A 14,046-nucleotide genomic window follows, 5' to 3' on the forward strand; every position below is an offset into this window, starting at 1 on the left:
CAAGAGATTCCTTCTAGGGCACTTTTTTTGCTAATGGAGAATAGCACGTCACAACGTCCACGCTCACATATATCTCCATGGGCTACTTTGGTGAGCTATAAATAAATGAATGTTGATGGATTTCCCTTAATATAATAGCATCGGTATTGCTGCCCGTCTCATCTATATACTTATTTCTAGTCTACGTGTAGTCCATGTTCAGAAAGATCCATACGTCTGAATTCTGAAAGAGGAGGAAGACAACTACTCTACCCAGAAGCCCTATCGCTCTTTTGCAAGCTGGCTTCTTGCGCTTTGGGAGTGTTTCCCATTTAAACAAACACAGTGGTGAAGATGGCGGAGAGTTAATAGGGGCAAGAAAGAAACTGGTGTAGCCTACTCAATGAATGCATTGAAGCGGGTGAGTTTTTCCTGCTAGTAGCCGGTGTTTTGTTGGTAACACTGATAGAGTTTTAAAACATGTGGCACATTTTCCAGTTAACCTGATGTAGCTAAACGCGTTTCTTGGAATAGGCAGAGGTTTCACCCGTAGCCTACAACCAACCTACCTTGTAGTTCTGAGCGTGTCCGTTTATTTTGGATTTGTTGGCAACATGAAGAGTGCTCTCTCCCTGATGATGTAAGTCCATATTTGTCTATTGGCTGTTTTAAATATGTGTGCATTCCTCGTGGAGGTTGCATACGGCTTTTATGTTAATCTTTGTTACAAAGTTTATCAGAGGGGCAAATTGATAACATTACATTCAGAAACTATTCCATCTCGACTGTGAGTTAACTCTTATATTTGTGTAGGCAAGATACCTGTTTGGCATTGCAACGGTTCTATTGAAGTCTAAGTAAATCTTTTTTTTTTAAAGTACTAGTTTGCCCAAATATTTAGGTTGCGTTTTCATACTCTTTAAATTAAGAACAAATATCCATAGTTTAACATTGGACTACAGCTGAATCTACTGTCGCCAACTAGGCTAGATTCAGAGGTTCAGTGTAGTTCTTATGGTATTAATGGTTACAAGGAATAACTGTTTTCAGCAATCTGCTACTTCGTAATGATTGTGACAGTTGACGCGTGAAAATGAACATTGGCAACATTGTATCAACCTCAACATGACGTAGCCTAATGGTCAGCTAGTGTTAAAATTACAACTAACTTATGTTGGACAAAACAGCGACATGGTGGAGGTAGTAGCCCGGCCATTTAAAAATCCGCACATTTGCTGTTATTTATGGTTCAGCCGTGCTAGGTTAAGTAGCTATTTGTGATCATAACGGTGAAGATAATGACCCACCACAACGCCGTAGGATTGAATACGTACGTCAGGCCACCAGCTCAACTCTCTCGTAGGCTTCATGCAACATTGCTACAGAATAGGCTATTTATGATACAATATGTCTCAAGTTCACATACATTTAATTTACTGCAGGGCATGGTAAGGAGAATGTTGGTCTTCATTCACGTGTGTGTGCGAGAGAGAGGGCTCATGTTTAAGCGACTCTGGGCTGAACACTCCTCACCGAGTTTTTGGTTAGAAAAATGGCAACAAAACGAATTACTGATCAGTTTGTATGCTGAGCATTTACTTTGCGGCAATAAGGGAGAATTCTTCGACAGCTTGCTCATGTATTCTCGACAGACAATGGAGGGTGAGTAATTTCCCTTGAATTTAAAGGTCTAGGTGGGCAGTCTTTGCTTGGGGGCAAACCACGTGAATCACAAGAAACCTTTCTGATACTCACACGCACACATGTACAGGAGGAGGACCTACTCATCCCAACATGCAAGACTCTCAATGCTCCGTCTGGCTTAAGACTTTTTTAAGGGTCAATTAATTGAATTTGCCCTAGAAGAATTAGAAAGAACTGTGTGGACACCTACAAATTAGTGGATTCACCTTTCCAACAAGTCAGTATGTCAAATTTCTGCCCTGCTAGAGCTGTCCTGGTCACTTGTAAGTGCTGTTATTGGGAAGTGGAAACGTTTAGGAACATCAACGGCTCAGCCGCAAAGTGGTAGGCCACAAAACGGGACCGCTGTGTGTTGAAGCGTGGAGAGAGAGAAGAAAAAAATACATTTGTCTGTCCTCGGTTGCAACACTCATTACCGAGTTCCAAACTGCCTGTAGATGCAATGTCAGCACTGTTCGTCGGGAGATATATGAAATGGGTTTTCATGGCCGAGCAGCTGCACACAAGCCTAAGTTAATCATGTGCAAGACCAAGTGTCGGGTGGAATGGCGTAAAGCTTGCCGTCATTGGACTCTGGAGCGGTGGAAACGCGTTCTCTGGTGTGATGAATCACGCTTCACCATCTGGCAGTCAGACAAACATATGGGTTTGGCGGATGCCAGGAGAATGCTACCTGCCCGACTGCATAATGGAAACGGTCAAGTTTGGTGGTGGAGGAGGAATAATGGTCTGGGGCAGTTATTTATGGTTTGGGATAGGCCCCTTAGTTCCAGTGAAGGGAAATCTTAATCCTACAGCATACAATGACGTTCTAGCCAATTCAGCACTTCCAACTTTGTGGCAAGTTTGGGGAAGGCCCTTTCCTGTTTCAGCAGGACAATTCCCGTGCACAAAGCGAGGTCCATACAGAAATGGTTTGTTGAGATCGGTGTGCAAGAACTTGACTAGCCTGCACAGAGCCCTGACCCCAACCCCATCGAACACCTTTGGGATGAATTGGAAAGCAGACTGAGCCAGGCCTAATCGCCCAACACCAGTGCCCAACCATACTAATGCTCTTGTGGCTGAATGGAAGCAAGTCTCCTGTTCCAACATCTAGCGGAAAGCCTTCCCAGAAGAGTGGAGGCTGTTTAAGCAGCAAAGGGTGTACCAACTCCATATTAATGCCCATGATTTTGGAATGAAATGATTGATGAGCAGGTGTTAACATACACTACATGGCCAAAAGTATCAGGTGAATGTGTATGGTGTCTGAGCTATGGGCTTGGAGTAAGAGTTAGGCCACTGAGCTATCCTGACTAGCAAATTGTCTTCATGGTCTCATTTTAGGATTAGGCCTATTTATCATGAATACTTTTTAATGCACATCTACATTGTCTCCATCTTCTCTAGCAGTGTATATGTTTGTAGGAAGGGAACAGTGGCTGCTGTGTGAAACTACTCAATGAACTGCTGCTGCTACTCTGATTCTTTGCAAATTGAGCCCCCCTTCTCTATCTCTCCCTTTCTCTCACAGGGTGTCAGGCTGCGTTAACAATGAATCAATCTTCTGGGAGATTCTTTGACTGCAGATGGGTTGAAGAAGTGACTTTGATGCATGCCTTTTTCTTTGTCCATTTACTACTGTGTTCTCAATAAGTCATTAACTTATCGCTTCACCTCATGGGTGTAGGAACATCTCTCTGGTGTCAGCTTCCTAGCAGATGAACCAATCCATTGATTTCCATGACATATTGAGTGGATATTGTTACTGTTTGTGCATTGGCATTTGTCAGCATTAAGACTAGGGTTTGATGATGCATACTTGGCCTAATATTTAACTGTCATATTGTTTTCGCACAGACAACTGTTGTCCTTGTCACTTCTGAAAGTATTCACTTATTTAAAATCTGGTTGTGGGTATTTTGACTTAAAGCAGAAAGAATGAGTGGGGAAATATGCAAATGCATCACCTTTTGTGGGGTGGAGAGGTACTTTATAACTGTTCCTACTCTCTTTGGCAAGCTGAATTTCTGCTCCATTGATGTTTGAATAGATAGCTTTTTTTTGTTTGTCGTCAGGGTTGTGACTAAGGGGGAAATGTTAAAAAATAAGGTATTTGTTGGTCAACGAGTAAAGGTGAGGGTGTGTGCTCATTCATCTTGTTAGTGGGGAGAGAAGAGCAGTGGGTAGGGGTGGGCTCTTGGAGACCCACTGAGCTGAAAGGAAAGCCTGATTGTTTCCCTAATTGAAATTTGATTCCTTGGCCTTTGTACCTTTTTTGTGGGTGGTAGTGAGGCGCTGGGTTTGAATTGAAAGCATAAGAGAGAGCTATAAAGTTACATTTCCAAGAAGACAAGCCCACATGACAACCTCAAGGTCATTAATTTGGTGACAGTAAACTCTGCATGTCAGCTGACATACCTGAGGGGCCTCGCAGCCCCACGCTCCACAAATACCTTCAACAGGTTAGTTTGTTGAATCAACTAAAGCAAAACTCCTCTCCCTCCCCCGAAAGGAAAGAGCCCAAGATAGAACTGGAGTGGAGACTTGAGTTCCTGCTGATGAAATATTTAGGACTGACTGCTCAGATGGAGTGTTAAAGACCAGAAGAGTAGGAACTGTGGAGCAACTAAAACAGCGGTTTCCCCTTCAATGACACCAAACCCTGGTCTCAATCACTTCATGCAGATTGCAGTGTGGCTCCGCTAGTATCAATTCATATTCATGCATTCCCCTCTCGTTCAACTCTGAGGTAATACCCAAATGCAGGGGTAATTCTGCCATATGTGAGCCCGAGCCATGCACACTTATGAAAGCCAAACGTGCAGCCTGAAGTAATCATTGCACCCAATTCCAATTTATAACCACTAAGGCGTTGGAACAGTTAGTACTCTGTAGTCACTGCTGGTTGGACGACAGAAGGAATAGCTTATGAGGAAGTGAGAGGGGGGGCACAGCTCTTCTTTCCACCCGTCTTTACTTTCTCTCCCTTGGCTGAAGAATGCTCGTTAAACTGGTTCACCTGAACAAGCCAATGGGAGGGTAGCTCCCTGCCCTGGTTTTGTTACCATTGTAAAATGTTAGTGAGACTATTTGTGTTTTGTTTAGGGCCCCCTTTTTATAAAGTCTGGGGGGAAAGGAAGAGGGAAAAAAAGTTTTGTTTGTGAGATAAATGTTACCAGATGCTTTCTCCGTCAGGCAGGCAGCGGGGAGAGAGCGTGTCAGTTCTGAACTTCTCAACTGCTACACGGCCACCTTGCTTTGATTCTGCCCCTCCACGGCTCGGAGGAGAGTTAAGTCTTCCACCCTGAAGTGAGAGGCCTCTGGTATTCTGGGTCGATCAGCGAGCAGACTGCGGATTTACTACACTGTGTTAACACCAAAGCATGATACTACATTTATTGTAATGTTAACATTTTTCTGCAACTAAATAGTCTTAATTGACTTGAGGTTGGGGTGTTATGGTGGGGGGGACTGTTGTGGAATAGATGAACATATTCTCTTAGCTGTCATTTATGCCCATTTTTTTACCATGATGTTGCACTTGTTTTTTTTGTTAAGATGACACCCAATCCAAGGGTTGCTTGCTGATACCTGTCAATCCCTGTTTTAAGAGCAGTGCAGCACTGCTGTCATTTTCACCATACTCAGAACAATGGGGTGACACACGAGTAAACCCATTTTGATTCTGAATATGGTGTTTTGAGTCTTGGCTCTGCATTTATGCACCTCAACTGATGGGCACTACCAGGAGTCAGGACTCTACCACTGCTTTGATAGGTCCCTGTGGTCAGAAGAGGTTAATAATGTGCAGATGGGAACCCAATTGCAGAAGAATAAGCTCCTATTTGATCAGATTTTATTTTCTCTTTCCCATATTGTTACTAGCCTGGCAAATTAAGCTAGTCTTTCCTTGTGTGTAAAAGAGGCACCCAACATTGAGGCTCCACCCTCATGCTTTATATTACCTAATGAAACGCCATTAACATGTAGAGTCAACCTCTGACCTCAACCCAGGTCAAAGGTTATCTTTTAAAGTGCAAAACAAATGTCGTTTACCGCTTTACTCGTCTAAATGGGTGGTGAAAGCTGAATGTTTCTCTGCTGCCTTTTGAAGAACATTCGCTCACCCTGTCACAGTTGAGTAGGCTTTTATACAGATATTCAGAGTCCAGTGTTTGGGTCGTTCTGTGCTAGAACAGAGAACCATCATGGTAGAATGTATATGTTATACTTTTTCACAGTTATATAATTTGTTGTGTTTTGACCTATGAGAGCTGTGATTGGCTGTAAAGGCTTGACTTATTTATTAACAGATGGAGTAGAGCGTGCTGCCATCGAGTCAAAAACAACCACGTTTGGGTTGTCAGTAGATGACAGCTCTGCTGGGTGGGTTTATGAGTTGATCTTTGAATCTGAGTGTTCCAATCCCCAACGTATGGCCCCCTCCCTCCTTTAAAAAGCTTGGTCCTTCTGACCCCTCTATCCACCCTGTCCTCATAAGTCATTTAAATACACTTTTAAGTGTTAATCTGAATCTGTGCAGCGTGTGGTGGGCCCAGTGCTGGACAGAAGGAGGGGAGTGAGAGGGTGAGACCGGCTTGAGTATACATTTTGGGCTACTTTGCTTTGCGAATTGCGTTCACGTTGACCACTATTATGCTGTACTTTGATTCAGGACTTTGTTTATCTAATACAAGAAATGTAGTAAAAACATAAAATGTCTGACCCAGAATTGCAAATGAAAAATTGACACCCTTACCCAGTTCAGCTCCAATGACATCTATTGCGATGGCTTGACATAAATGGTCCTAGAAATGAATGTTAGAGGTTTTATTCTTTAACCTCCACTTGTGTAGAATTGTGGTTCCCACTTCCAGTGGAGATGTTATGGAGAGAAATTTAACTAATTTGATCAAGTTGACCACTTGCACCTATAAATATGTGGTGGTGTTAATTGTATTAGGGGAGATTCAGTTTAACTCACGAGTAACCTGATCTGAGTAAGACCAATCATCCTTTTATTTCAAAGCTACTGGTGCTTCTTTCTCTCTGCATAGCATTTCTGTGTGTGTGTTTAAAAACAAATAATCAGTAAATAAAAAATGAATGGTGGGGCAGGGGGTAGTGATTAAACTGGCATCAGACCATTTGAGTGGAATTCTTTGCAGGGGTCATAGTTCAGCTGAGGAAAGGTGAAATTAAAACTATGCTAAACTTTTGACCCTGCAGGAGCTACGCAGGAACGCCCAGCTCTGGTGTGGAATGGAGACTGTTCTCTTCCTGTGTTTACTCCACGGATTCATAGAGGGAGGAGCGAGTAAGGGGGAAATGGGCTGAGCTGCGGTCTGAAATGAATGTTGACTTTTCAGCTGAGCAACACTGAACACCACACTGCTCCTGCCTGGTTGGTGGGGGTATAACGTTAGCACTCCTCTCTGTAGACATTTTTATTGTTCATATCATTTACCCTCAATTCAAGAGTTGAAACTTGGTGGTATAGATTTATGGTTGTCTTTTGAAAATACGGTTAAGGTACCGTGTGCTTTCCTCTCCATAGCCTCTTCAATAGGAGACAGAGGATGCTGATATGTTGATATGTTATCTCAAAGGCAGAATGGGGGCATTGCAGGCTTGACTCTGTGCTGTCAGATAAGTCTCTGGCCATTGATTAATGATCTCATTAGCATAATATTAGCCCTGTGTGATCATGTTTAGCCATGATCGGTGTTCTATTGGTTGCAAGATGGTATGGGGGGGATGGGGTAGTAGTTAATAAAAACCTAACTAGCACGTTCAAAGACCTTAGTAATGCCCTAAGGTAGTTAATATAGGGGATTATGATAGTACACTTTTATTTGGTGTGCTCGTGTCCGGTCTCCTTGATGCTCTGTCTATTTTAATGATGGATAGCAGTGAAGAGATGTTCCTGCAGAAACTTCTCTTTGTCTCTCCCTCTGAGAGAGATATAGAGAGATATATTACACAAACAGTGAGTGAGATTAATCTCTTTGTCTTCACCTTCATTTATGTCAAAGTGAAAGTGTGTGCGTTGTGCTGCTACGGCTCTGGGGATGGAGGGGGAGTACTTTCTCGGAGAAGCTGCTGTGCTTTGAATGTCTGTTCCTTTCAGCTTTGAACTACCTGCTCTGTGTCTGAATGTCTCTGTCTCTCTGTCTCTCTGTGTCTGAATGTCTCTTCCCCTTTACTGCAGCACCAATAATTCACTCTTCAATGTTAATGTGCACACTTTCACCTCTTCAGGGGAAAAAAACATGCAGAGAAGACACCTTCACTGTTGTGATTAGTTGAATATCCCTTAATCGTTGCAACTCTCTGAATAAGCTGATGGAGCCCATTGGCGGTTAGTCTACCAATGTTCCCTTTTCTTGCTGTAAATAAGGAAGTACATGTGTGGTTTTCTTGTCTAGAATCTCTGCCCTTCCTTTCAGTCCCCCCCCCTCTGTCTCTCTCACTCTGTCAGTATGAAGAATATGAAAGGCTTGTTTTATTCTAATTTGAGCTGTTTCCCAATGAGGCTGGGACTGTTTGAACTCTACTGTGAACTAATGATGGGGGAAAAATCGATACAGGTACATATCAAGATATTATTTGACAATATATCGCAGTATTACTTTTGTATTAGTAAGCTGTACCTGCACCAAAACATCAATATTTTTCTTATCTTGCACTCTTTTAAATTGTGAGCCAATTTCTTTTCAGCACTGATCAACACTTTTCTCATGACTCTGTGGTTCCGCTGCAGCTGACATATGGTGATAGCAATATGTTTGGAAAACCGCAGTATCGAACCGCAATATTTCAAAAATATATATATATTTTACCCCTTTTTTTTCTCCCCAGTTTTGTGGTATCCAATTGGTAGCTAGTCTTGTCTCATTGCTGCAACTCCCGTACGGACTCGGGAGAGGCGAAGGTCGAGAGTTGTGCGTCCTCCGAAACCCAGCCAAGCTGCACTGCTTCTTGACATAATGTCCACTTAACCCGGAAGCCAACCTCACCAATGTGTCGGAGGAAACACTTACACCTGGCGACTGTCAGCATGCACTGCTCCGGGAATCGCTAATGTCCGATGGGACAAGAACATCCCTGCCGGCCAAACCCTCCCTTAACCCTGGACGACGCTGGGCCAATTGTGCGCCGCCCCATGGGTCTCCCTGTCGCGGCCGCCTGCGACAGAGCCAGGTCTCGAACCAGGATCTCTAGTGGCACAGCTAGCACTGCGACGCAATGCGTTAGACCACTGCGCCAGTCGGGAGGCCCTCGAGCCGCAATACTTATAGAATCACAATACATATGGTATTGTGAGGTCCCTGGAAAATCACAGCCCTACTGTAAACCTTAGCTCCTGCTTTCCTGTCTGGGGGAGGCGCTGGCATTTAATTTGAGAGTATAGAGCATTTTTGGATGCCTCGTTGAGAGGATATTAAATCGTGACTTATTTTTCTCTGGCACGGTCTGCAATAGCTGCATTCTTCCTCCCCACTATCTCCTCCCATCTCACCCATCTGGTTGTGGAGATGGGGAGGAGTATGGCTATCAACAGCGCTATGAGGCTGGTTTTGATCTGAATTTTAAGAAAACGGACTCAACAATTTCAAAGATTTTATTTTAAATCATTTGGGCCCAAATCTATGGATGTCACGACTGGGAACGCAAATATGCATCTGTTGGTCACAGATCAGTAAACCAGTCAGAATCTGGTGTGACCACCATTTGCCTTATGCAGCGTGACATATGGAGTTGATCAGGCTGTTGATTGTGGCCTGAGGAATGTGCGAAGTTGCTGTATTTTGGCATGAACTTTAACATGCCATCATACACAGTGATCCAGAGCATCCCAAACATGCTCAATGGGTGACATGTCTGAGTATGCAGGCCATGGAAGAACTGGGACATCTTCAGCCTCCAGGAATAGGGTTGTGGCGGTCATGAAATGTCATTTGGTGACTGTCAAGCAAATAATAGCTGATCTCACAGTAATTAACAAACACATTTAACATCCACCCGTAGCCTACAAGCCACTGATGCAGACCTTTTTTGGAACCTCTTCAATTTAAAAAAAAAAGTCTAAACCCATGTAATATAGCTACACCACAATAAACCCATTTATTGATTACAATACTCTGAGTTGTCCTTATGTTAGGCCCTGATCTGGCTATGGCTGTGGGCTACGCTAGCTCATTTAGTAGTTAAGATTAGCATTCAGTGTCATTATTTTATAGTATGAAGAATACAATTGAACATACAGTAGCTGAATAAAACATATTTTCTCCAAACGATTTGAGGGAGAGTGCACATGCGGCTACTCTGTATTGCCTTTTGCATCCAGTGACCGTTGTGCCCTCAGGCTGAATATAATTATTGTTCCCTTCTCCTGGCTGCATGCGCCGAAGTGCCTCTCACTAACATAGCTCTCTGATAGCTCTATTATTATTAGCCAATGCCCGTCACGTAATCACACATCGGGGACGCAACTGTGAGCGTCCTTATCCAATTCTGAGGCGCATATTGAAGCTATTGGGACTGTACACATTTCGTTAGCCAACAAGATGTAGGCCTAACGAACAGCAAAAGCACTGGCCTATGTTAATCTACTATTCCCCCGTAGTACAAAAGTTGACCTATTCTGTGTAAGAACAAAATATTCCAAACATAGTCTGGGACCGTTGTGTGACGCGATAGATCCCAAAGTATTACAACCACTAGCCTCAAATTTTTAAGCAATGAGGCAACAGACGAGAATTTGGCTTAAAATGTTGATTAAGGATATTTCTTCACATAAACGCAGCAATGCGCACACGGCAGTAGGCTATAAGCACGAATGTTCCAAAATGCAATCAATTAGCGGGAAAACACTATTCTCAAGTCACTGCAGATGCGACCATGCATTTAATGATTGTATTATAAATCTGCATTTTTATGCTAAATCCTTCCCCCAACTTGAAACGCACTGTATATGTATGCCAGTTAAGCTGTTGACCCGTTGTAAAGCGGATGAATTCTAAGTTATTTGGCCACTTGTGATACAAACCTTATCAAAACATATAGGCCTATGGGCTATGCTACATTAGGTGTGTGTGACTATGATTTTTAAAGTTGAAAAAAAGGCATGCACTGTTTCTTGCCTTACTGCACACAAGCTGGGCATGTTTCACAAGTGATGGGCTAATATTGTCACCCATCAGACTTCTGGATTTAATCTTGTATTTACATATACTAACTAATGTGAAATTTGTTTTGATTTAGAATGGACCCTTATCATGCACCTCGAAACGGGCAGGGGAAAACATGTCATCTTATGCACTTAAATAGCGAATGGAGGATTCCCCCCCCCGTGGTTCATTTTCATGGCAGTCAGGTAGGCTATACGCCTGTTGTAAAGAGAAGCAATGTGCTTAACATTAGGGAAGTTGATAAATATAGTAGGAATGGCCTATAGAAAGCTGATGGGATCCTCTTTTTAATAAAGGCCATCACTCTGTTTTCTCATGCAAATGCATTAGCCTATAGAAATGTTGCGCAACATGAGCTCATGGGCTCTCAGGAAGTGTTTGATTAGATTTTTTTTCTTCACATTTGCATTGATGTCAGAGTGATTATAGAGACAGTGCTGAGTACCAGGCAGTTAACACGTTTGGTAGGCTACTAACGACCATCAGCCGCATCAGAGCTTGGAGAAACCTGATTACCGTGACTAAACTGTCACGTGGAATTTGACTGCCGTCATGACTCGTGACCGCCGGTGTGAATACGTTCACAGGAACAGCCCTATCCAGGAATTGTGTACAGATCCTTGCGATATGGGGCTGTGCATTATCATTCTGAAACATGAGGGGATGGCAGTGGCTGAATGGTACGTCAGTATCTCGGTGCATTCAAATTGCCATCAATAAAATGCAATTGTGTTCATTGTCTGTAGCTTATGCCTGCCCATTAGGCAGTATACCATATACTGGGGTATTTGTAAAAAGCCACGCGATGGTTTATTTTAAGTACTTTTTTTTTATACATTTGAACAGTGTCACAATACATTTTTGCAGATGATTCCAGGCGTAGTCTCATGAAACCAGGGTGGAAAACAATAGGTGTTCATGTTTTTGAAATGTTCTCCAAAAACTTGTCATTGAAATTCACACTTCTACTCAATACAACATTGAATTTAGCTTCACACTGTTCTGAGTATAATCAAATACTGCATAGAATGGCTGATTTGCTCATTTGCAGAAGCCTACCTATAATTTGGCTGGAGGAGTGGGAGGAAGGGATGTACATGCATGTCATTGTCAGTAAGGGAAATGGCATGAAACCTTTACTCTTCAGTTTACACACACACCCGCTCTCTCCCTCTCACAAACACATTGCTCCCAACTTTTAAAACGTTAGGAACCAAACAGAATTAAAGGAGAACCAGAAAAAAAATAGTTTTCATATATTTTAGGCCTTTATGAGTCCTACCATTTTTTTGAAGCACATCTCATGCGTTGCAGACCCTTTTCCTTTCAGGCAGTGCCAATCAAATTTGCCTAAACCAACCGTCAACTTACCAGGTTGTTAGCTAGCTAGATGACAACATGACTTAACAATGTTTGCTGTCAAACCAATAATTAGCGACATGGTTTGTGAAATGTGTCTGAAATGCCTGTGTTTAGGCTGGAGACAAGCTGTTTTCTCTGCTATGAAGCTGCATGCCTGTCGCCAAGCTGTGCTCCATTTTCCCTCTGACACTGAGGCTGCATGACCGTGAACTTGCAAAGTCTACTCAGACTGGTCTGTGCTCTTGGGTATAACGGCAATGAAATTATACAATGCATCAACATTGCCCTCTGCGCACTGCTCCAATGTAATAAATCTAACAAAAGACTCGTCTGGGTCTGCATCCCTGGTTGCCATCACGGCTAAATGTTATATTTTAATTGACAGGAATACACACATGAGGAGTGGACAGGGAGAAACAGGTGAGTGATGGCTGGCTGATTACAGCTGCCACACGTCATATGTGGGTGAAGTGGATATTATTGGACATCCCTGTACAAGAGACTAAAGGCTGCTTCAATTCAACTGAGTTTATAAAAAAACTTGGTAAACATTTTATAACAAGTGCCAGCAAATTCTTTAGCTCGGTAGGGTTGAATTCTGTAGTATCATATGAAACAGTACTAGGGTATTCTACAATGTCGGTATCATGTTTTTGTACTGTGATATTACCGTGGTACTGGTATACCGTGCAACACTACAATTTTATGTTCGTAGCTACTTAAGTATATAACTGCAGTCAACTTGTGCAATACGTTAGGAGATAAAGAACATTGCGTTTTTCATTTCACCTGTCACATTATGGCGTTTATGGTAGTTCCCAGTCATGTTTGTTTACAAGCACACAATGAGAGACCAGAGACTTCTGAGTCACTCACTGTTGTGCAGCCTGCTCCAGGTCATCTAATTACAGTATGCAATTCACAACTGGATGTTTGCTATTAAGTTAACTGTGATAAATGCTCTGCAATTGTGCATTTTTGGTTTGCTTGTTAGCTTCTTCCAAAATCAAGCATTTTACTTGGTAAAAGCAAATAATCCCCTCCTGGATCAAGAGATCAATGAGTATTTTTAGTTGTATAGTTTAGGTCAAACTGTACAAAATGTTCGCTATGTGCTCGTTAGCTGAAATTGTTGTGTTAAAATGCTATTTTATTTTAATATTTTTTTTTACAGTTCATATAAGGAAATCTAATGAATTTATTTAAAATTGACTGCTTTCCTTATGAACTGTAAGACCTAATTAAATCTATGGACTGGGCAGGTGCGCAGCCTTGGGTTGGCCTGGGAGGGTGTAGGCCCACCCACTTGGGAGCCAGGCCCAGCCAATCACAATGAGTTTTCCCCCAGAAAATGACTTTATTACAGACAGAAATACTCCGTTTCATCAGCTATCTGGGTGGCTAGTCTCAGACGATCCCGCAGGTGAAGACGCCGGATGTGGAGGTCTTGGGCTGGCGTGGTTACACATGGTCTGCGGTTGTGAGGCTGGTTGGACGTACTGCCAAATTCTCTAATGACTTTGGCAGCTTATGTTTGAAATGAACATTCAATTATCTGGCAACAGCTCTGGTGGACATTCCTGCAATTAGCATGCCAATTAGCATGCACCCTCAACTTGAGACATCCGTGGCATTGTGTTGTGACGATACTGCACATTTTAATGACTTTTTATTGTCCCCAGCACAATGATCATGCTGTTTAATCAGCTTCTTGATATTCCACACCTGTCAGGTGGATGGATTATCTTGGTTAAGGAGAAATGCTCACTAACAGGGATGCACACAAATTTGAGAGAAATAATCTTTGTGCATGTGGAAAATT

The 14,046-nt window shown here is 42.6% G+C and overlaps 1 protein-coding gene across 4 annotated transcripts in view; it reads left to right on the forward strand.

Annotated features, from left to right (window-relative positions):
• The first annotated feature begins 263 nt into the window (after positions 1-263).
• Positions 264-14,046, forward strand: part of LOC106565793 (nuclear receptor coactivator 3) — a 34,920-nt gene continuing 21,137 nt past the window's right edge. For 2 of the 4 annotated variants that reach the window (XM_014133322.2, XM_014133325.2), the window contains exon 1: positions 264-400. The gene's annotated coding sequence lies outside the window, so the exon portion shown is untranslated. Of the gene's footprint in view, positions 401-513; positions 620-11,521; positions 11,543-14,046 lie in introns of those variants that run through there. The other 2 variants (XM_014133323.2, XM_045691796.1) reach the window with 2 other exon arrangements.

The sequence above is a fragment of the Salmo salar genome, chromosome ssa12, assembly GCF_905237065.1.
Source record: "Salmo salar chromosome ssa12, Ssal_v3.1, whole genome shotgun sequence".
Lineage (NCBI taxonomy): Eukaryota > Metazoa > Chordata > Actinopteri > Salmoniformes > Salmonidae > Salmo > Salmo salar.